This window comes from Choloepus didactylus, chromosome 3 (assembly GCF_015220235.1).
Source record: "Choloepus didactylus isolate mChoDid1 chromosome 3, mChoDid1.pri, whole genome shotgun sequence".
Lineage (NCBI taxonomy): Eukaryota > Metazoa > Chordata > Mammalia > Pilosa > Megalonychidae > Choloepus > Choloepus didactylus.
In genome coordinates this window covers 142,588,300-142,611,071 of record NC_051309.1, presented here as the reverse complement: position 1 = coordinate 142,611,071, position 22,772 = coordinate 142,588,300, and the positions used below count along the sequence as shown (strand labels likewise).

The 22,772-nt window shown below is 35.7% G+C and overlaps 1 pseudogene; it reads left to right on the top strand.

Moving 5' to 3' along the window:
- Positions 1 to 1,792: 1,792 nt before the first annotated feature.
- On the top strand, positions 1,793 to 2,749 carry LOC119528823 (annotated as a pseudogene).
- Positions 2,750 to 22,772: the final 20,023 nt, after the last annotated feature.

Here is a 22,772-nt window from a genome sequence, read left to right as displayed (position 1 = left end):
AACTTATTATACAAAGTTCACCCTAATCTGCAAGCTGGTAGTATTACAGGTTATCTATTTATAATACCGTTTGTCAATATGCTATTACATAAAGAGAGTTGGTAATATATCACAGTTTCAAATTATGTCAGCATTTTGAAGCAAACACAAACCTTTGGTTTTTTGGTTGTTTTCCATTAACATTTATCATCTCTTTCTGGTTCTGAATATTTTCTTTGTGAATAATCATTGAATATAGGGGAAACTAGATAATCACAAAAGCTTGTATTTTACTTGCATATACTTATTGATAAGAATAGTTTAATGTCTTATATGAAGACAAAAAGAGAGGAAAAAAACTGCTTATTCATACACTAGTTATGTTAAACATTGCTAGAAGTGCTGTTTCCAACATATCTGTGTATCTAATCAGCAGCCTCAAGGCTAAAGCAGCTAGTACACACTGTCTTCCCCACTGAAAAGCAGAAAACTCTCTTGTGTTTATGATTACAAATGTTTTCTTAATTTCTAGAACTCTTGAAAGTTATTAGTCACTGAATTTGGAAAACATGAAATTTGCACCTAGGTACTATTGTTTTATTGTTGTTTAAGTTGCTGTATATACTTGCTAGGAAATTGTAATCCAAAACAACAGCAAAAATACAAAAGTTGTAGTCCATGTATTTCTAATTTTAAAACACACCACATCAGTGTCTAAAGTGGAACCAACACAGATTATGTACTAAAAAAAAACACACAAAAAAACAAAGCAAAACTATTAATGAAAGAAAATATTTTTCAAATGCTAATTGCTTCAAGCTTTGCGCTCAGTTGGAAAGAATGGGGTGTTAATGAGCTTTTGATCCCCGTAAGGGAAAATTAAATTTACAGAGAGAAATCTCTGATCCCTAGCCACAGAAAGCACCCTGTAATCTCAGCTGGGGATCCAGTAAATGCATTCAATTGATCACCATGGAGTTCAGTGTGGGAGGTTGGATGCGTATTGTACTTTCATTACTAATAATGTAAAAATAACTTGAAAAGCTTCCCTACCCACAATGGTTAAATCATATCATTTTCATATGCAAAAGAACAAGATGAATAAAAAGATATTTGGCAATATACAGCAATCAAGTAACTGAAATCTTGCTTCTGAGTAACTACAATAAAAAGCAGTTATGACTTAAGATTAATAGCTTATTCAAAGCCCTTATAAAATAAATTTATTTTGAATTTGGAAAAAAATAAAGTTACCTCCAGTATAAATATTATTTTGATCCTCACAGTTTATAGCTATGCATGTATAAACAAAAATGTTACTTTTTAAATGCTCTTTAAAATATAGATACATAATGATCCAGGCTGAGAATATACGTTTTCTTCATTGAACATAATTCAAATTTCAAGTGTATTTAAGAGTAAATGAAAAGTAAGCAGACAATATTAGGTAAATTAATGAGCACCTTATTAATTTCAAAATATTCTTTTAACCTCAAAATCAGTGGATACTTTGGGTTTTCTATTGATATCAGACTAAAATATTATTTGAAATTATGAGTCTTTTTTTTGAATATAGTGATCTGTTGTTTTTAGGCATACAATGGTTATCATTTCAGATGAACATATTCTTTTATTTACTTTTGTAATAATATACTGGCAAATTAAATTAGGAAGTTTAATGGCTTCTAACTTTTACTCAAGATAGTAAATGCAAGGACCTGATTAAGCAAATTGGGGCCATTAATTTTGACAAGAAAAAGTAGAGGTTTAAAAAGTTACCCAAACATGGAGCCCTGGTCTTACCTGAATCAGGATGAGAGAATGGTGGGTCCAGGTGGGGCTGCTGGCTGTGCCCCTGCTTGCTGCATATCTGTGCATCCTGCCTTCTCCAGTTTCCCCTGTTGTTCACTGTTGGAAATCTTCAGGCAGTTTTTTCACCTACAAGGGACTACACATCTTCTACCAAGACTCAGCTGGTATGGTTGGAAGTCCAGAGATTATCGTGCTTTCACAGGGTTTTCCACCTTCTAGCTTTGACTGGTACAAGATTTGGGAAAGACTGACCCCTCAGGTTTCATCAGGTGATTGCCCTTGATTTGTTAGGTTTTGGCTTTGACAAACCGAGACCGCATCACTACTCCATATTTCAGCAACCTAGCATTTGTAGAGGCACTTTTGCGGCATCTGGGGCTTCAGAACTATAGGAACAATCTTGTCTCATGATTATGGAGTTATCACTGCTCAGGAGCTGCTCTATGGGTACAAACAGAATCGATCTGATCAGCTTACCATAACGATTCTTTATCAAATGGAAGTATATTTCCTAATACTAACCGTCTTCTCCTTCTCCTTCTCCAGAAGCTGCTCAAAGATAGAGGCATGTTGTCACCATCCTCACACAATTAATGAACTTCTTCGTATTCTTCTGAGGTTTCACATCAGTCTTTGGGCCATACCCAACCCTCTGAGAGCGAGCATGTGGGCAGGGAGCTCCCAAAATGATGGGAACTTGGCCACTGACATTCTCTTACAGTACATCAATCAGAGGAAGGAGTTTAGAAGATGCTGGGTGGGAGCTTGCGCCTCTGTAACTATTCCCATTGATTTCATCTGTGGGCCACTGGATCCCAAAAGTCCCTATCCAGTGTTTTGGGATAATGTCACCACAGTCCACAGTGTCAATTCTGGAGACCACATTAGCCACTACCCACAGCTAGAGGATCCCATGGGCTTCTTGAATGCATATATGGGATTCATCAACTCCTTCTGAGCAGGAAAGAGTAGCTCCCCTGCATTACCTTGCCTACTCCCTTATCTGTTCTGTATTCAACATAGGAAGAAATTCCCAAAAGAGATCCTGGCCACCAAACACTATTCTGTTACAAAAAATCATTTACTCACATTGGTGAAAAGTATATTGTAAAAAGCCAGCAGAAGCTTTGACTAAGGGTTGACCTAATATTCTACATTCACATTCCTTTGACATCTTCATCAAATGTATGGACTTGACTTTGTCTTTGTGTAATGAGGAAATTCTGATTGAGCACTACTATTCACTGATGCAGAAAGAGAGGCAGACATTCTTTTCCGTAAAAGACTTTGTTCTAGTTTGCTGATGCTGCCAGAGTGCAAAACACCAGAAATGGATTGGCTTTTATAAAAGAGGGTTTATTTGGTTACACAGTTACAGTCTTAAGGCCATAAAGTGTCCAAGGTAACACATCAGCAATCGGGTACGTTCACTGGAGGATAGCCAATGGTGTCTAGAAAACCTCTGTTAGCTGGGAAGGCATGTGGCTGGCGTCTGCTCCAAAGTTCTGGTTTCAAAATGGCTTTCTCCCAGGATGTTCCTCTCTAGGCTGCAGTTCCTCAGAAATGTTACTCTTAGTTGCACTTGGGGTATTTGCCCTCTCTTACCTTCTCCAGAGCAAGAGTGTCTTTCAACAGCCATCTTCAAAATATGTCTCATCTGCAGCCCCTGTGCTTTCTTCCAAGTGTCCCTCTTGACTGTAGCTCCTCTTCAAAATGTCACTCTCAGCTGCACTGAGTTCCCTTTGCCTGTCAGCTCATTTATATGGCTCCACTGATCAAGGCCCACCCTGAATGGGTGGGGCCATGCCTCCATGGAAATTATCTCATCAGAGTTATCACCCACAGCTGGGTGGGGCACATCTCCAAAGAAACACTCAAAGAATTACAATCTAATCAACACTGACAACATCTGCCTACACAAGATTACATAAAAGATAATGGTGTTTGGGGAACACAATACATCCAAACATGCACAGACTTTTAGACACTTCTATGGATTTTTTTTCTGAAATACTTAGAAATGTTAATTTCTGGTCTAACTCCAACTGAAATCATGTAGTAAAGAATGAGGAGAGAGGGTAACTTTGAATGTCTCTAAGCAACACAGCTTCCAATGAGAGTGAGTCTCCCTTGCCATAACTTTGGATTTAGTTTCATCAGCTGCTTCTAATTATAGACATTTTGTTAAAACAGAATGTTTAATAATGTTAAATAATGCAGTGTTCTAAGTATGCTTTAAGGCTATGATTTACCTACGTGTGTACATGCATTTTATACTAAACCAGAAGACACTTACTCTGGCAGAGTAGGGAACCTTATTAAACATGTTTAATTTCTGAATAAATTGAACTAAATCCAAACTATTTTCAGAATTTTCTAAAATCACAAGACGTTAAGGACCAATAGTGTCTGTGCCAGGGATTTCCCATTATTAGCTAGAATAGTCTTTGACTAGTCATACCTCAATGTTAGGAGCATGTCCCTTCTAGCTAAAGTAGAGGCAGGTGATAGTTGTATAGTCCAAGTTACCATGCTGAATGGACATTGATTCTTTTTATGATGATTGCTTAACTTCTCATTGGTTGTCCCAAAGAGTCTTTCTCATGAAGCTCAGCAATTCCTGTGCTTTCAGATATGATAGTTCTAAAAATAAACTCTCAAAGACTTATGAGCAAATGGTGCTGAATATTTTTTGAAGCCACAGTTTCATTGTTTAAGTCAAAACAGTATTATTAAATGACTATATGATTATTTTTAATTCTTTTTTATTAGCAACTTCAAGTACAACTTTGAACCTGGAAATAAGTGTCTGTTTTCTGTTAAAAAGAATTTTGACAAAAGTTGACTCTAGCTTCCCCTCCCCCACCACTGCTTTGGTATATAAATTTTACAACATTTCCAGGAGTTTCAGACACATATTAAATTAAAGAATGTAATGAAGTTCAGCAGCTGGGGTATATGATAGCATTTAATTTTCAAGATCACACAAAGCTGGACTACCATACAAAAGTTGGCCAAGAATAGTAAAAAGAGAAAAACAAACAAGCAAGCAAAAACATTGATGCACAAGAACAGACATTTGTTGTATCTACTGGTTTAGGGACAAATATTTAATTTGCTTCTCTGAAAGCATTTACCTTTGGTGTTTAAAAATGTGATTCTGGGAAATTCATGTCACCTACCTAAAGCCCACTGACAGTAAAGTATGTATCAATTTCATCTTGCCCAGTAAAATCTTATCAGCAGAAGCCAAGATAACATCTACAAGGTGTTCCAACTTTGCTTCTGACAGTCACCTGCATGGCCACTCTGTCTGATAAGGCCATCCTGGACCTCACCAAAAGGTGAGGAAAACCATATTAAGAATTCAAAACAAATTCTGATATAATGAAATTTATCATGCTGTGCCTACATCTCCTTTCTAGTATCTTCCAGTTAAGCTTTTCTAGAGATTTGCATTTATGGTAGGAATTGAATCTTACATAAAATTCTAAATAATCCTTTGTATTCTCATGATACCAGATGCATAGAAAGTACTCCAAGTATTGAGCAAAGGAACACAGAAAATAAGTGTTTTTAGCCATACAGCTATCTTAAAAAAATAACTTAAGAATATCATGCAAATTAGTTAAATAGCCAAACAAAGTGCTCATTCTGACTGGGCTTCACATTGTATCTCATGATGGGATGATGGGACAACAGCAGGATATGAGATGCCCATCTGCATCCCTCCCTGTTAAATCTTATGACAAAAGATGGGAAATCTGATAGAAGCTTGTTACCTGCCAGATTTAGGGAATGAGAATTATTGTTCTCAGGTACTTTGCCTGACCTCTTCCATGGCTGCAAACCCAGAAATGTGATGATGTTGTTGACAGCTTCTGTGCTTAGAAGTTGCATGTAACAGTATTAGACAAGTTAAGTGTAGGGAAACTGCCTGCCCGCCCGTTTGTTCTGGAAGGTGGGGGAGAGCACGGTGGTGGTGCTGCTGTGTGGAGGGAGGTTATTGGACTAGAACAGTTTTGACTCAGCTAGATGATGAAGACAGGGTCTTGGCCTATTAAGAGAAATGATCTATGAAGTATTTAAAGAAAAGGGAGTTCTTCTGGGTCAATAAATTTGTCTATTAGGTTTAATCCAGGCAATACACTGATAGCAAAATTGTTCTCACCTTCCAGGATTTTGGTAGAACTGAGAGCACTGGTCTCCTCTTTCTCAAAAGTGTCTCCTATCTCCTCCCAGGCAGCAGCAAGGTTAGGCTTCAATACCTTCTGAATGTGGTCAGACACATAACTTCAAGATTTACCAGCTAATGGGTAACAAGTGTGGGTGGGTGGGGTGTCAGTAAATAAAAGCCCTTGCAGAACAGAACAAAGTAAGGCGGTTTTACCATTCTGTTTTACATCCTTTACAGGACCTTTAAAAACCTCTGCTACAAAGTTGAAGTTCTGTAGACTGGGTAAGCCTAATTAATACTCTAGGCTGTAGCAAAGGAACACAGAAAATAAGAAATCTGGGAAAAGCCTTATTCAGATCAAATCTGTAGCCCTGACGTACAAAGCAGTCATGTTGTTATACATAACAAACTGAGTTTAGGCCATACAATACCTTCTGGACTTAGCATTCACTCACAGGTTGATAATATATATTTTAAGTTTTTCCTCTAGTATGTGAAGGCTTTTCAGTCCATGACCTGGTTATATCATAAGCAAACAAAAGTTGCTGAACCAAAATGCAAAACAAAATTTTGAAAACACTTTAAAGAAAACTGATCTCAATGGAAATTGAAAAAAAAAAATTATAGAACCTGCCTCGAACACTCAGCTATTATGTGGAGGTGCAATTCAATTCAACATTTGACTAAAGCAAAAGTCCACTCTTTTCCTGTGATATCTCTCTACTTCTTGTAGCTCCAACCTCTCTCTCTCTCTCTCTCTTTCTGTAACCCCCCCACACACACACACCTTTTTCTTCCAGCAGTATGCAAAAAACCTAACATACTCATCAGCGTAAGCTCTTCCTGAAGTTATAAAGATCTAGATGGATTCCCAGCTATACCTATTCATAAACATGTGACTTTGAGGAAATTGCTTGCTTCCCTGGGTTTCCTTCATCATCAGTAAAATAAGAATGATAATAGTGGTTATCTCACAGAATTGTTGAGAGGATTTCAATTGCATAACACCTGTATTTAGAACAATGGCAGCCACATATTAAATATACACTAATGATAGCAAAAGCTAAAGCTACCATCCCTGTGAATTTGTGCAAATCATTTTATCTTACTCTCTAGGCCTTGATGTTTTCATTAATAAACCAAATTAGTTTAATATTCTCTCCCTTATGTCTTATTTTTGTTATAGAAATAATAACAAGTAATAATGTCATTATAATCAAGTAAATTAGCATTTTAATAATTCTCTGCAGAACTATATTCAATGCAAAACAGTCTGTCTTATATCCGCAGTTAGGGGTCTAATTCTTATATTTTTAAAACAAACTTGGCCTTTGAAAAGAGCATTGCAGAAGAAACTAGCTTAGCTATTTCTGTATTATGTAATATATTCCATAAGAGAAATGATCAGAACTAATATGTAATGATTTTAATTGAAGTTAATGCATAGTTAATAAAAGTAATAGTTACTAGAGAGACACAGCCCTATTCCTAATCTAGAACTTCTTATAAAATATGTTATGACACAAAACCTACACAGTACATAGAACATTATAACTATGATTAATTAATCAACAGACTGATGGTATAGATTAGGAGTGACGTAAAAATCTGCCTCATGATCCCTCTACTCTAGCCACATAGTAAAGATGCTTTCCTGGAAGACGCCAGCAAGCTCCAACCTTAAGGCCTTGGCAGTGTGCTCCTCTCTACCTGAACATGTCTTGCTCCTTCATTTCCTTGGAGTTTGCTGAAAGTAAAGCTTTTTAGAAAATCTTCTCTGATCACCCTATGTTCTAGTTTGCTAATGCTGCTGGAATGCAAAACACCAGAGATGGACTGGCTTTTATAAGGGGGTTTATTTGGTTACACAGTTATAGTCTTAAGTCCATAAAGTGTCCAAGGTAACACATCAACAATCTGGTACCTTCACTGGAGGATGGCCAAAGGTGTCTGGAAAACCTCTGTTAGCTGGGAAGGCACGTGGCTGGCGTCTGCTCCAAAGTCCTGGTTTCAAAATGGCTTTCTCCCAGGACGTTCCTCTCTAGGCCACAGCTCCTCTTCAAAATGTCACTCTTGGTTGCTCTTGGGGTGTTTTTCCTCTCTTAGCTTCTCCAGAGCAAGAGTCTGCTTTCAAAGGCCATCTCCAAAATGTCTCTGTAAGCTTCAGTTCCTTCTGAGCTCCTGTGCATTCCTCAAAGCGTCCCTTTTGGCTGTATCAAGCTTGCTCCTTCTGTCTGAGCTTATATAGTGCTCTAGTAAACTAATCAAGGCCCATACTGAATGGGTGGGGCCACACCTCCATGGAAATTATCCAATCAGAGTTATCACCCACAGTTGGGTGGGGCACATTTCCATGGAAACAACCTAATCCAACCATTCCAACTTAATCCCCATTATTATGTCTGCCCTACAGGATTGCATCAAACAACATGGCTTTTTCTGGGGGACATAATATATACAAACCGGCACACCCTTTTAAAGTGGAGACTCCTTCCCTATATGAGGCACTGACTTTTCCTCTGTCACTGCCATCACACACACATCCTTTTTAATCTGCTATACTTGCCATTATTTAATATACCATGAATTTTACTTATTTATTGTTATTGCCTTTTTCCTTTCCTTATAGCATAATTTCTTTGAGAGTATTTTCCCCCTGCTTTTTATTCCCTTTACAATATATTTCTAGTGCTTAGTATATCATAGGCAGATATTTACATTGAAAAAAAAAATAAAATAGTACTGAAATTATGCAAAAGAATGAATAGAAAAAAGAAATAATAGTTGTCTCTAATGATAATAGATGGATATTGTACAAATATTGAAGAGAAATATCCTTTTTACTCTATCACTCTCTACCTTTTGAATGAACACATTCGATTGTATGCATTCATTTTAAAATACAAATACTTTAAAGAGAAAGGATGCTTCATAGAAACTCTGAATATTGGATAGAAAGAAAATAAGTGAGTTGGCTGACCAGATATTAATCTCCATTTGTCCTTTATAAATGACTGCTAGATTTCCCTGAATGTTGATTATAAAAGTAATTTTATTTCCTTTATTTTTATAGTTTCTTTTTGTGAGGGGCTGTTAATCCAATGGTAAGTATAAAGAAAATTGCTCACTTTAACTCTTCTGGGTTCTTGCAAAAAATCACTTTCAGGGTAATTCCATTTATATGCTTTGGCAGATTTTTGATATAAACATGTTCAGTTTTATTCCCCAAGTGAGTTGGGAAAATGAACTTCTGTTCACACCTGCATTTTTTCTTCTAGATAAGTTCTCTCATAAACCAGATCTTTCAATAATCTTCTAGGCCACAAGATACAGGAAATATCAAGTTCATGTCAAATGTATCAAAATTATTAAAGTATTTTAGTGGGAATTACAAATTTCTGCTGAATCCCTCTACAGTAGTGCTGGCCAGTACAGTTGGCACCAGCCATATGTGGCTATTTAAATTAATTTAAATTAAATTAAATTAAAAATTCAGTTCTCAGTCACACTAGCCACATTTCAGTTGCACAATAGGCACATGTGACTAATAATTACCATATTGGACAGCACAGATATGGAACATTTCCATCATTGCAGGAAGTTCTATTAGACAGCTCTGTGAGAATGGTTTCTTCCTGCTCTACCTGAGACTAAATCACAGAACAGAACAGAAATCTAGAGAATATAAGTACATCAAACACTTACGCTGATGGCTCTTTCCAAGGCAAGAAGAATTCCTTTTAGGGATGTTTAGGACATTCTTTTGCCAAATATTAGAGTATGAGAAAATCACAATAGCATCCAACAGGGTGTTTGCACATAGCGCAGTTACTAGATTTTTAATAAGTAAAATTGGGAAAATTAAGCAATCACTATTCTTTGACTGCGTATCATGTGTAAAACAGTATTTGAGACTTTTGTCTCACATTCTACCAATAATTAGTATTTTACAGAAATAATTTTTAAGTCATCACTTAACAAATGTGAATCAGGATTACATGACTAATTCCAATCACATAGCTAGTTAAGATAAAGATAGAATTCTGCTACATTGGTTATAATTCAGGGCACATGAAAATGAGTTAACCAAAATGTTTCTGGTATACTGGATTCTTTCATTTCCTCAATGTAAAGACCTGTGAATGTGCCATTCAACCTTCTTGGAAAGCTCCCTGTACCGCTCCTTTTCTGATATTTTACTCCTATTCTTACTTTGGAGTTTAGATCAATTCTCAACTTTTCAGGTGAACAAGATTTTCGTGGCCCTACAGACTCTGTGAAGTCCCATGTAAAATTCTTTCGTAGCATTGGGTAACTTTCCTTCTTATTTCAGTTTGTACTTGTTTAGTTTCCTGGCTGTTAAAACAAAAGCCATGCAATTGGGTGACTTAAACAATGGGAAGTTATTTGCTTATTATTTTGAGGCTTCAATAAGTCCAAAATGAAGGGATCATCAGGGTGATGCTTTCTTCTAGAAGACTGTGATTTTCTGGATCTGGTTGCCAGCCAACCTTGGTCCTTGGCTTTTCTGTAACATGGCAATACACATGGTGGCCTCTCCTGTTTCTCCTTTCCCTTTTGGGTTCAGCTGACTTCTAGCTTCAGGCTGCTCCCTGTGGCTTTCTCTTCACTGTGATCTTCCCTATAAGGCCCTCATAAGAGGATTAAGACATATCCTGATCCATTATGACCATAGCTTAACTGAAATGCACTCATCAAAAGTTCCCATTTACAAGAGTTTACACTCAGAGGAATGGATTAAAATTAAGAACATGTTTTTCTGGGACGCATAGCTTGAAGCCACTATAGCACTCAAGTATTTGTTTTTGTGATTTGATAAAACCCAATCTTTTCCACTAGAGTATGAGCTTCATGAAATCTCAGCATATAGCTATTTTTGTTCACCATTATATCTCCAACACCTGGTACATGGTGTATGTCTGATAATTTAAAATATAAATGCATGCTACCAATGCTCCTTTATGACAGTCATTTCTTCTTGCATACGTGGTTTACTGAAATCCACTTAAGATGTGGTAGTAGTTTAAGTTAAGTGGGTAGGTGGGTAGGAAATAGACTTCTTTTGTATCATTGCCTTAAATGCTTCCTTTCCTCATAGCAGACTTCAACCTCCTCCTGTTTAAAGATTAACACTGCACTGTCAACATAGCGTAGTAGAAAGTTTAAATACGTAGGCGTCAGAACACTTCTGTTCTCCCTTATGTTACTTACCCACTGCATGACCTGAGAATTGAGTTTCTGTTCCGTAATCTGTGAAATGGGAGTAGAACCACCTGTCTCACTTCATTCATATTTATACAGTTTTTGTGAGGGTCATATGATATACTTTCTTTTAAAACATTTTTAGAATTCAAATTATTATTCAAAACTGAGGAAGACCTATATAAGCTTTCTGAAAGATATTGTTCTTATGTTTTCCTCACTTTCTGCCAATTTTAATTCTTTCTACTTCAGCAAATTTCTTTTCTTTTGCTTTCAAACATGGAGAACTCCCCCTCTCTCCTTCTGCTCTATTTGAGTCTCCATCCGTTTATCATCATATTTCTGTTTTCCCCTTTACAGCCAAACTTAATGCCTTCTTTTCTCATCAGGTAATTTATCTGTAAAACTCTGCAGTGTGGCCTCTTTTCCCATCATCCAAAAGGTAAAAAAACTAAAACAGATTTTTTTTAGATATCTCAATTTTTTTTTCTTTCCATCAGTTTTATTTCTCCTCACCACAGTGGAGGGAAGGAAAGAGCAGAAATGAGTGGTAAAGTCATTTGCAAGTAGAAAGGGGGGCCTGGGAGTCCAATCTGCATTCGTTTTAGAAACTGAGTAGAAAGAATTGCTTTTCCTACTCATGCTTGGGCAAAAGGTGTGGCCCAAGGGAGTGGGGAGGAGCCAGACAAAACACATAGCTAGCAGTTTTCTGCTCTGAACCGTCAGCTCCTTTCAAGTCCAGAGGGCAGCTGTTCCTGAGTTCACCCTGGGTGAGAGCATGAGCAGGCTCCTTTTCCTGCTGGCCTGAGTGCGCCTGTAAACAGGTGGATGAAGACCTTCCAAACCTTTACGAAGGCATAATATAACTGGAAGGGCTGGAGGAAGGGCTTGTTGTTTTCCCTGCTTAAGAACTAAAACTTTTCTTGAGTGACCTTCTTTATGTCAAATCCTACGATCATTTCACTATGCTGATTCTACCTACAACATCCACCCATTCAGCAGTTATCAATTGCTGAACAAGCAAAAACAGTGCTGATACTGTTAGTGTACAGTCTCATCTTAGTCTTGTTTTGGAGTTGTTTCTTTAAAAGTCACATAATAACAATAAGGAAGTTCTCTCCAATATAGTGTAAAGTATACTGATGCCTGACAGCAAATTATCAAGTAAATGACTAGTGTACTTTGAGATCGCTCTTTAGTCACCAGAATGATTTCAAGCAAATTGTCTGTTTTGCTTTGTTTGCAATAAGAAAAAAAAAGTTACCACCACCACCCCTACCTCCAACAATAACAAAAAACAAAAACCTATACCTAATTCTTAAAATCAAGATAGAGTCAAAATCATTCTCTCCCCTCCCAGAGCAAATGTTCCTTTCCTATAGATTAAGTGGTACATAATCAATTAATTAATATGCATATATTTGCCTTAGATATGGACTGTAGGGGATGTCTTTCCTTTTCCCTTTGTGATCTCTAAGCATGCCAGTCACTCATTCAAAAAAAGACCCCTGCTCCATACCAATCATTGTTTAAAGTCTTTGTATGCACTGATGACCTAGGATACACGCATTTACCTTCTTAGAACATATCTGTTTGGATAAATGATAAGCAATTAAATATATACAATTTAAACATACATATTCCTATAAGAGTTCGTGATAGTTGCTAAGAAGAAAACAGACATGACTGTAAGGATACCAAGAATTACGGCCCTACTTAGATTCATGTAAATGGGAACCCAATAAGGAGGGTGTCTGAGTAGACCACATATGAGGTGGTGGTGGTGTGATATAGGAAAGTGGAAGAAGAAATGGACACTGAGGCCCTACTAGAGATATAGTTAGAAGGCTGAAATAATGAGTGGTGCAGAATTAGAAATTACTGGGTAGAGGAAAGGTAAAATTTAAGGATGACTCAGTTTTTGGTTTGAGCAACCGAGTAGACAATGGCCCCATATTTTAAAATGGAAAAGAGTAGGAAAGCAATAGATTTATGGTATGGAATGCAGATGCATAAAATATCTGTTTTTGATATTTTACCTTCAGGATGATCACAAAATATTTTCACATGGAAATACCAGAGTTAGTCATACATCTGAGCTTAAAACAAAGGTCAGTAAACTTTTTCTGTAAAGTTCTAGAAAATAGACACTTTCGGCTTTGTGGGTCATGTGATTTCTGTTGCAACTACTCAGTTTTGCTGTTGCAGTGAGAAAGCAGCCAGAGACAATGTGTAAACAAACGGGCATGTGTGAATTCCAATAAAATATTATTTATAGACACAGTAGTTTGAACTGATATAATTTTCAAATGCCATGGGATATTATTCTTCTTTTGATTTTTTGCAGCCATTTAAACCTATAAAAATATCTCATATCATGGCAAATGCAGAAAGTGGGCTGGATTTGGTCTATGGACTGTCCTTTGCCCACCCTTTTTCAGAGTACAGAAGAATAATCCAGAGAGTAATTAAATTCATAAAAATTTAACACAATTGCATAGGGAAAAATGTGTCGACAAATATAAAAGATGATTTAAGAATCAGGCCAGGGAAACTCAGAGTTAAAAATCAGATAGAGGAAGAGAGTAATGTTAGGAAGACTGAAAAGGAGTGGGCAAAGATATAGAAGGAAAACAGAGTATGGTACTGTGATAGTGAGAAAGAAAAGGGCAGTTCTTGACAGCTGTCAGCTGGTAGCTAGCCTGGAAGCTAGGCTATTGAATATGAGCAATTTGATAGAATACCATCAACAGAAAAGACACTATGTAACTATGATAGTGTGAGACAAAAACAAGATGACTATAATCATGTCTGAACACAGAAAAATACAAGAACACTAAGCAAACTATGAAGATGACTCAACATCTCCTTCTCTAAGCGAACATGAGTATTTACTGCTTCTTTACCAATTACAGCTTTAGCCTCATTCTGTTCTTCTGCCCAAACAAAAGTTATGATACACAGTCCTAGAATCTCAGTGCTTCCTGGAAGTACCCAATCCAGAACAGATCCCACTTGCTTGAACCTTCCCCTCAATCACCTTGCACAAACCCACAACCTGTAACAAGACACTCTTAGCATGCTCTTATTAAGATGCCCCACAGTTCCTCATGGTGTGCAGTTTATCTTCTTGCACCAAGAACCCAAAAGCCCAACTTTGTTCGACTACAGGCCATTTTTGACTGTCGGACATCAACATAGAGAATGTCTCAAGAAAGAACTGTTCAACTGCATCAGAAGATGAGAAGTCAAATAAGATGAGGGCCAAAAAATGATCAATGGATTTGTTTACATGAAAATAGTTGGCATTTTTAATAACAGAAGATCCCTTTGAGTGATTGAAGCAAATCTCAGACTGCAATGGGAATATGTAAATATGGAGTATGAAAATAAGAACAGCATGTGCAGACAAGTTTGCAAAGACATGAGAAGTTTGGCCATGAAGAAGAGAAAAAATGAACACATATCACCAATGATTATCTTTATATGCTCTGGTCCTTAACCTCCATTCCTAACATACTTTGTAGATATTGCTTAACATGTTACCCAATTAAAAAAGGTCTTTAAAGCTCTTTTGATAAGGAAGAGATTTAAAGTATTCCTACCCTCCCAAATTGGCAAAATGTAACTAGTATGATTTTAGGTGGGAAATTTTTCAACAATTATGTATTTCACAGGAAACTATTTCAACACTATTAAAAGATTTTTATGGGGAAAAAATAAATGTAGTTAATTATTTTCCAATTAGCCTGCAGTATTTTTATGGAAAAGCAACACATAGATAACATAATTCATTTATCTAGGAACCCCAGATAACAATCACAGAAGTGTAGCATTTATGTCATATTTACATAATTAAAATCAAAATATTGATATAGCTGCTGTTCTTGTGAAAAATGAACCTCTTTAGACCATAGGAATCTCAATCTGTTAAAAAGAGTTTTGTTTCTTTTTGTTTACCTCTGTGCAATTTTAGAGAATATTATCCTACTGCACAATCTCTTCTCTGGTAAGCAAGATGAAACAACAGGACTTATTCATCCTGACCCATACGACCAGAAGTGAGTTGTTTTAAGATTCAAACAGAGCTGGACCTTTTTCTCTATTATGTATTTTAAATTCTTCCTGTTGTAATTCCATCTAATTATTTTTCTCCTAACATAGTTGAAAATACTGTTTCTTGTCATCAAACTTATGGTGAAAGGATTGGGCAGGATGGCTTTTGATCTATCTTGCATCTCCAAAGCAGGGCCTCAGTCTCTTTTGAGATACATATTAATCAGGTAGACTAAACTGTGGTGCTTTGAACAGTTCCAAGAAATTTATCTTCAATATTAGAATCCACGATCACTCTTTCTATGCTCTTTCCATGCCATTCTAAGACATTAAAACTTCTTCTGTCATAATATAAAAGAAATAGTTAATGCACTCTATATTAGTAGGGACATTGGGAATGCAGAAACCCTAGCTTTGTTTTGTAGCCTCTCCCCCAAATCAGCTACTTTGGAACAGGAGAAACCTGGAAACACTTCTCAGCTTCACTCAGTGGTGGCAGTCTTCTGTTCTATGAAATGAATGAAATCTATTCCTTACCATATTGGTAGACTTATAAAACATCCCCCAGTGAAGACCACATTTCCTCAATTATTTCTTATGTTGTTCCTCAGCCTTAGAATTTATCAATTTCCTATATCCTTCTTTAGTCTGATATCTAGGACATATGCTATTCAATTAAATCAGAATCTCAGTGTAAGCTCCAGAATTGAGCACTTTTGAAAGTCTCCTAGGTAATCCCAATATGCAGCCAAATTGAGAACTTCTTGACTAAGCTTTACTTCTTCAAATACTATTTATTGAATGCCCACTATGTACAATCCTAGAAAGCAAGTTGTTATAAGATGTATTTTACTGATAAAAAAAAAAACAAGAAACTCAGAAGTTAAGTGCTTGCTGAAGGCCATCAAAGAGTGATTGGACAGAGCCATGACTCAGTCCCAGCGCAGACTCCAAGCCAGTGATCTCTCTACCCACCAGGTGCTTCATGGTAGGGATATGGAACTGTTTTCTGTTCTCTTATTCTTTAAGCTTCAGATTTTCTCATAGTTCCATGTCTTGTTCATTGATAACCCCCACATGGCATCCCAACCTCCACTCATTTAGTCTTCAGAATGCAACTCAACATCACCTTCTCCAAAAACTTCCTCTGAATTCTTCAATTGAGTAAAGTACCCTTCTGTAACAAACTTATACTTGCTTATACTTACCACTTTAAGTTACAAAAATCTTGCTTACTTTTAGGTCTACCTCAGTTGACTGCAAGTTCCTAGAAGGTATAAATGTGTCACATTTACCTCTAAACCCCGGGACCAACAATCAATACATATATGTACGCCTTTTTAGCAAAACCACCATCTCACATTTAGAGGCAGAGACATTCAAAACTCATCAGTTTCTTAACCATTGTTGTTTTATGAATTCACATGATTTGCAATTATCTAACTATATATGAGGTTTCAAAAATATTAGTACATGTTGGGGGGGCAGGTCATATACACACATATGTGCATGTGTATGTCCATTTAATTGTTCAACATTTTTCTGAGCTTCCAAAACATGTTGCAATCACTACATTTTGCTAAATTCTAAGGAGTAGAAGCATAGTCCCTGGCTCTGAGAACCAGATTTTCCTTCCTCTTTTGTCAGAGTGCAGAATTGGGCCACTGAGAGAGGTTTGCGACCTTTTTCCATGCAGGCAGTAAATTCAGAGTCCCTTCATCCCAATAACACATGCTCTGCCAGTACAGGTATCTATTCCATACTTAGTAATTCCATAGAGCTTTGTTTAGGGTTGTTTTACTAACTTTATTTCCCTAAAGGTTTGCTCTTAATGGATCAGACAATTTCATGCAAGCAGGCACCTGTGAAAGCTTTGCTGATGTACATCTACTTGCAAACATTCATTATCTTGTCCATTCTTATCCCAGTCCTTTGTGAGACCTTTGTGAGGTTGATACTGGCAACCTCTCTCAAACAGCATCAAATTGCATGGAGACTTTGTGATGCACAATCAAAGAAATTTACATACCAAGACCAATACATTTATTTTCCCATCTATTCAGATGCTCAAACATTGGAACTCAGGTCTCTAGAGATGAGGTATGTTCTATTTTCCTTTCTCTTTTGATTAGGGTGATAGGCAATATGTAAGATTCCAATCCGTGTCTGAGTGTGGTTTCTAAAATGTCTCCCACATTAAATTACCAGGTAAAACAAATACTGTTTTATCCTCAAGAAGGAAACACGTGAACCTTACCATGTAGCTTGCAAGCGACTCAAGCAGTCATTATAGTGGATTTCATTCAAATGAAATTGCTTCCAAGACTCAAGTTGCTAGTTAGCAAATATAATACTCAGTATCCCTCAAGAATATGCTTCAAATAAAACAATGTTAAAAATGAGCAAAGTAAATGAAGATATATTTTATCACAGGGCAGTTTCAAAACGAATGGAGCCACTGCTCACCATGCAATTCATGAAACTGATGCCTTAAGTATTGATTTCTTAATCACTGTCATTGTAAGAAGGCATTCTGTGTTTTTTTTCCAATGTCATAAATTTGACTTTAAACAGAATAAGAAGCTGTTAGCTCAAAAATTTTACATCTGTTTACATCTGAAATTAACACCACCAGAATTGAAATGAAGAAAAAATAACCAAGGGGGTTTTCAAAAATTTAAAACTCCATCATGCATAAATGGAGCTCATCAAAGAAAGTAATTTCCCTGCAGAAAACACTCCATCTTTTGTTTTATGTAAGTTATCAACATGAATATTTTATTCTCAATGAAACTGCCTTTCCCCTTTGTGTTTCATAGTTTTCATTTGGTGTCTCAAATAAATAAGCTTCCTTCCTTCCATCCCACTCTATTATTCAGGTCAGTTGCAATAAAATATTTTCCTTGCCTGGTGCAAGTAGTAATTATAGATTGAGCTTTACTAATCCAATGTTTTTCATTCTTAGTCCTGTTGTGCTTTGAAGTCTAGAAACACCAACCACTTGAATTTACCAACGAGAAACACAAATCATTTTTCCAGGGTGGAATATATTATCTAAGTTGTTTATCAAATTATAAAGTGTATCTGGGCTCAGTTTCATTCATAATCTAAATGATGAAATAAAGGTTCCATGGAATAATAACCCTAGTACGTGCTATTTACTAAGGCCAGTCTATTCAGCCAAACTGGACATAGTAAATTGAACATTTCCATCTACATTAATTCCAATTGGAAAGAATATCTTGGCTCTGTTTCATTCTTAATCCAAATGGCAAAATAAAGTTTCCATGGAATAATAACTCTAGTAAGTGCTATTTACTATGCCGAGTCTAATCAGCCAAACTGGACATAGTAATTTGAATATTTGAATCTACATTAATTCCAAAGATTATAATTGTTGGATATGATTTGTCTAATACTGCCCTTCTTTAATGGATGGTTCTTCTGCCTCCTTACCTAATGGCTTAAAGTTTCAAGTCACTTAGAATATATTCTTGCTCTGGCTATACCCTAGATAATTATATTTTGATGTATGGAATATCAAAGTGTAATTTACTTGCAGATAAATCAAGTAACATTTTATGATTGCGGACATTAAAGCTTCAATCAGAATTAAAATTTACCATAAATATTGGTTAAAAACTAAAGCAAATATGACCATTATTCCCATCTTCTATGAGTCTAAGAGATTGAATTATGAATTGAATTAATTTTAGTGTACACTGCAAATATATTCATACTCTTAAGCTTTGCATAGTAACATATAGGCTCACTCTGAATGTCCCCAGATGCTTGACTAAATAAGAAGTAGTTGGTTAGGTTTTACTTCTTCCATTTCAACATAGAAATAACCTTACTTGTAAAAATTTCAAGTCCTGAAAAGCCCTTGTAATTTATATTCAGGAATGTTTTCACATTGGTGATAATTACTTCATATACTACACTATAGCATTCAAATCCTCACACAACCATGTAACATTTCACTTGCATAGCTGAAGAGGGTATTCATAATTCATTTGATATTTTTAAAATTACTTTGATTATATTGGATGCTGATAGTACCGAAGCTGAATATTCAGAAAATAATTCCCTTCAAAAGAGTATAATGAAAATTGAAAGCACCATGCATTCTTTTATTTCCTCATGACTTCATATTTCTTGTATCTTATGACAAGTTGAAACCAAAAAGTGAAGCATTGAAAAATACTAAGTAGGCAAACATCAATCATAATTGATCTTGCTAGATTAGCTTACTTTTAAATACAGCCCTATAAATAGGCAAAATAGTCAGTAATGATAAACTACGTCAAGACTGAGTTTTTGACAAATATAATTTTTAGGTAACTTCAGTCTCTGTTTTCAGTATAGCATTGCCCTTTAAAAATGCAACAATAAATCAGTAGCATTCCCTGCACTGTAATGTAAAAAAATGACAAAACTACAGCATAACTCACATAAATAGAATGTTATGCTAATACCCAAATCTCTCACTCAAGGAAACAGAATTTAATTTTGCAGCAAGGCAGTTATTCATCCATTCCATTGAACACATTTCCTAAAATAAATAAAGTGATTAAACTACATTGTACCTATTTTATCCTGATGACCAGCCATTATAAATATTTCTTACCACCTCTTATCTGCATCATTCAAAATGTAAAAATGAAAGTAGCTAATATGCAGAAATAATTTTTTATAAATACTGGATTTTTTCCTAATGTTATTCATAGGCCTATTCAATACATTATGACAATGAAAACTCATCTTTATTCAATCTTTGAATGTAAGACGTACATTGGAGATACTTTAATTTTTCTTAGCAACATCTCATACCACGTGGTTTCCTTTAAAGACAAGAAAAGTGATTTATTAAAATGTTTCACACAAAATAAAATTTGTAATTTATGAACCTTACAAAATTTGTTTCTGAATTACCAAAGGCACTTCAACTTAATAATAAGGAGTATCTATCTATAAGATGTTTTACTAAGATAAAATAGTTTGAATGGTAAGGTATTCTCACCAAAAAATAAAAACATCTTAAACCTCTGGGAGTAATATCATTTCTTATAAGACTCATTTCATCAGAATAATTTAAATTTCAACAAACACATTTTCATTGGTATCATTTGATCAGACATAAAGGGTTATAAAAGCCATCTTGCTAGATTAGCTTACTTTTAAATACAGCCCTATAAACAGGCAAAATAGTTGGTAATGATAAACTATGTCAAGACTAAACCAGTCTTTGATTATGAATAAAAGCTGAACTACATTTGTTCACACACAACAACACAGCAAATGAATAAGAATAGCAATTATAATAATTTGGGTAAAACAAAAAAGAGAAAACACTTCCCTCTAAGTCTAATGTAAACTTTGAAATTTTGAGAAATTGTTTTAGTTATACATTTTTCTGATGTTATAGATCAGAAGTTACTCTGAAAGAACTAAAGGAAAATAGTCATAAACTGATGGAAACATAACCAATAAAAGTTATAATAACCAAAATTTGAAAAGTATAATTATAACCAATATATACAATGGAATATATTATGTAATATATAGAAGGCTATTCCTTTCCCAGAAAGGGTAACATTCTATGAGAAAATAGTATTTTGAAAATGAGTCCAAGAATAAGTAACGTGAAGGGATGTTATAATGACAAAGTATCAGGAGCCAAAATTAACATTTTATAGATGTATTCATTTACCAAATGCAATATAATTATTAAGTCCATTTTAACATTTAATAAATTGTTATGCAACTATGTTTTCAAAGATCTCTGCACATATCGTTACTTTCTATACCAATTACTAATATCTTGCTTTTGTAGTTATTTCTTAGCATTTTGTCTTTTAGCTGAAGTGTTACACTGTTTTAATCAGATCTTTTTTTGTTTAAGATAGGATAATCATTAGCAAGAACTGAGCAGTTTGAACTAAGATTTCCAGCTGTAAGCAAAAATGCAGAATAAACTGGTTTTGTCAGTGCTAGAAGAAGCTGCCACTGCCATGCTCCTTGCATAAGAGACAAATTGCAGAATTATTATATCTTTATATTCAACACTGCCAAATCTGGTAATTAAGTATATACCTATATTTTGGAAGAATATCCAGAAATATTCCTCATATCCACCACCATGGTCACCACTCCTGCCTTTCCAAGTGGAAGGAAATTAGTAATTGCCAGTATTTGAAGCGTTCCTTTGACGGAGTCCATAAACCGGAAGTTGTTGTACCCTCTACAAGGTCAATATAAAAGCAAACGCCCTTTGACTCATGAGGGAAAAGAGTAGATGGCTTTGGTACCTTCCGGTCATCGGATGGGTTATCATATTAATTACTTTTTATCTTAGAAACATGAAAAGCAAAACCTAGACAAGGACAAGATTCAAAATAGAAAGGAAATAGTGAAATAGTACCCAGAGGATGCCAGAACACAGATCAAACAGGGGAGGAGCAGCTGCAGTGGACAGCCAGCAGGCTATAAAACTCCTCTTAAATCCTAAAAAAGGTGCCACACCTAAAGAAGGGAGCTGTCCTTTTTATTGTGAAACAAGGATTAATATTTTAGCATGCTGATTAAATAGCAGTCTCTGTAACTGATACCATCCCATTCATAGACACAGTTGTCAAATAAATTAATTTTCATACATATGTAACCAGGCTCTTCATATGTATCTATCTTTTAAATAAATAAGCATAGATTAAATATCCAAAACTAAGTTTTGATATATTTGATAGCATAATTTTTATGCTACTTCAATTATTTAATTGAGTTTAATTCCAAGAATAGTTTTATGATGCTTTATGTTAAAATTGCCTATGAAAAATTAACAAATAATCATAGTATTATTTCTGACCTTTCTTCATGTAAGATTTTCTGGAGATAGAGCCTGAGAGCATGTGCTATAAAGAGAAGACAAGAGAATCAAAGGATGTAGTGAACAGTATAATGAGGGCAACGATGTACCAAAGAGCAAGGGAATTCTGGACATAAGAGCCAAGAGAATAGGCCAGGGCTGGTTTTGTGAGTTTGCAGCCTGAATAGTTGCACAGGGCCCCAGGCTTAGAAAGGTCCTGCACTTGGCTTAATGCTCTGCTGTCACCATCTTGAAATTCTCAAAAATTTTGGAACAAGGGGCCCTACGTTTTCATTTTGTGCTGGACTCTACAAATTATGTCATTGGTCCCAGAACAGTCTGAAGTAAAATGCTTTTCCTTTGTAAAAGGAGCTAAGCAAGTTAGAGTAGCCAGGCATGAAGATAAGACTGGAAAGAACTTCAGAGGGACCCACAGAAAACCTGGAAGGGTGAGGAGACTGCTTAGATACCAGGAAACAAAGGTAAAGAAGGAGCGTTTCTTTGTGGTGTTCCCTGAAATAATTGCTATGAAGATGACAATTTTAGATATCTACTGGCATTAACAGGAAATGAATAAGGGAGGAGATGCAGTTACCAGTTCCCCTTAAAAGTGTTAAGACAGACTTCACAAAGAAGTGTAATTTCTAGAAATGGCAAATC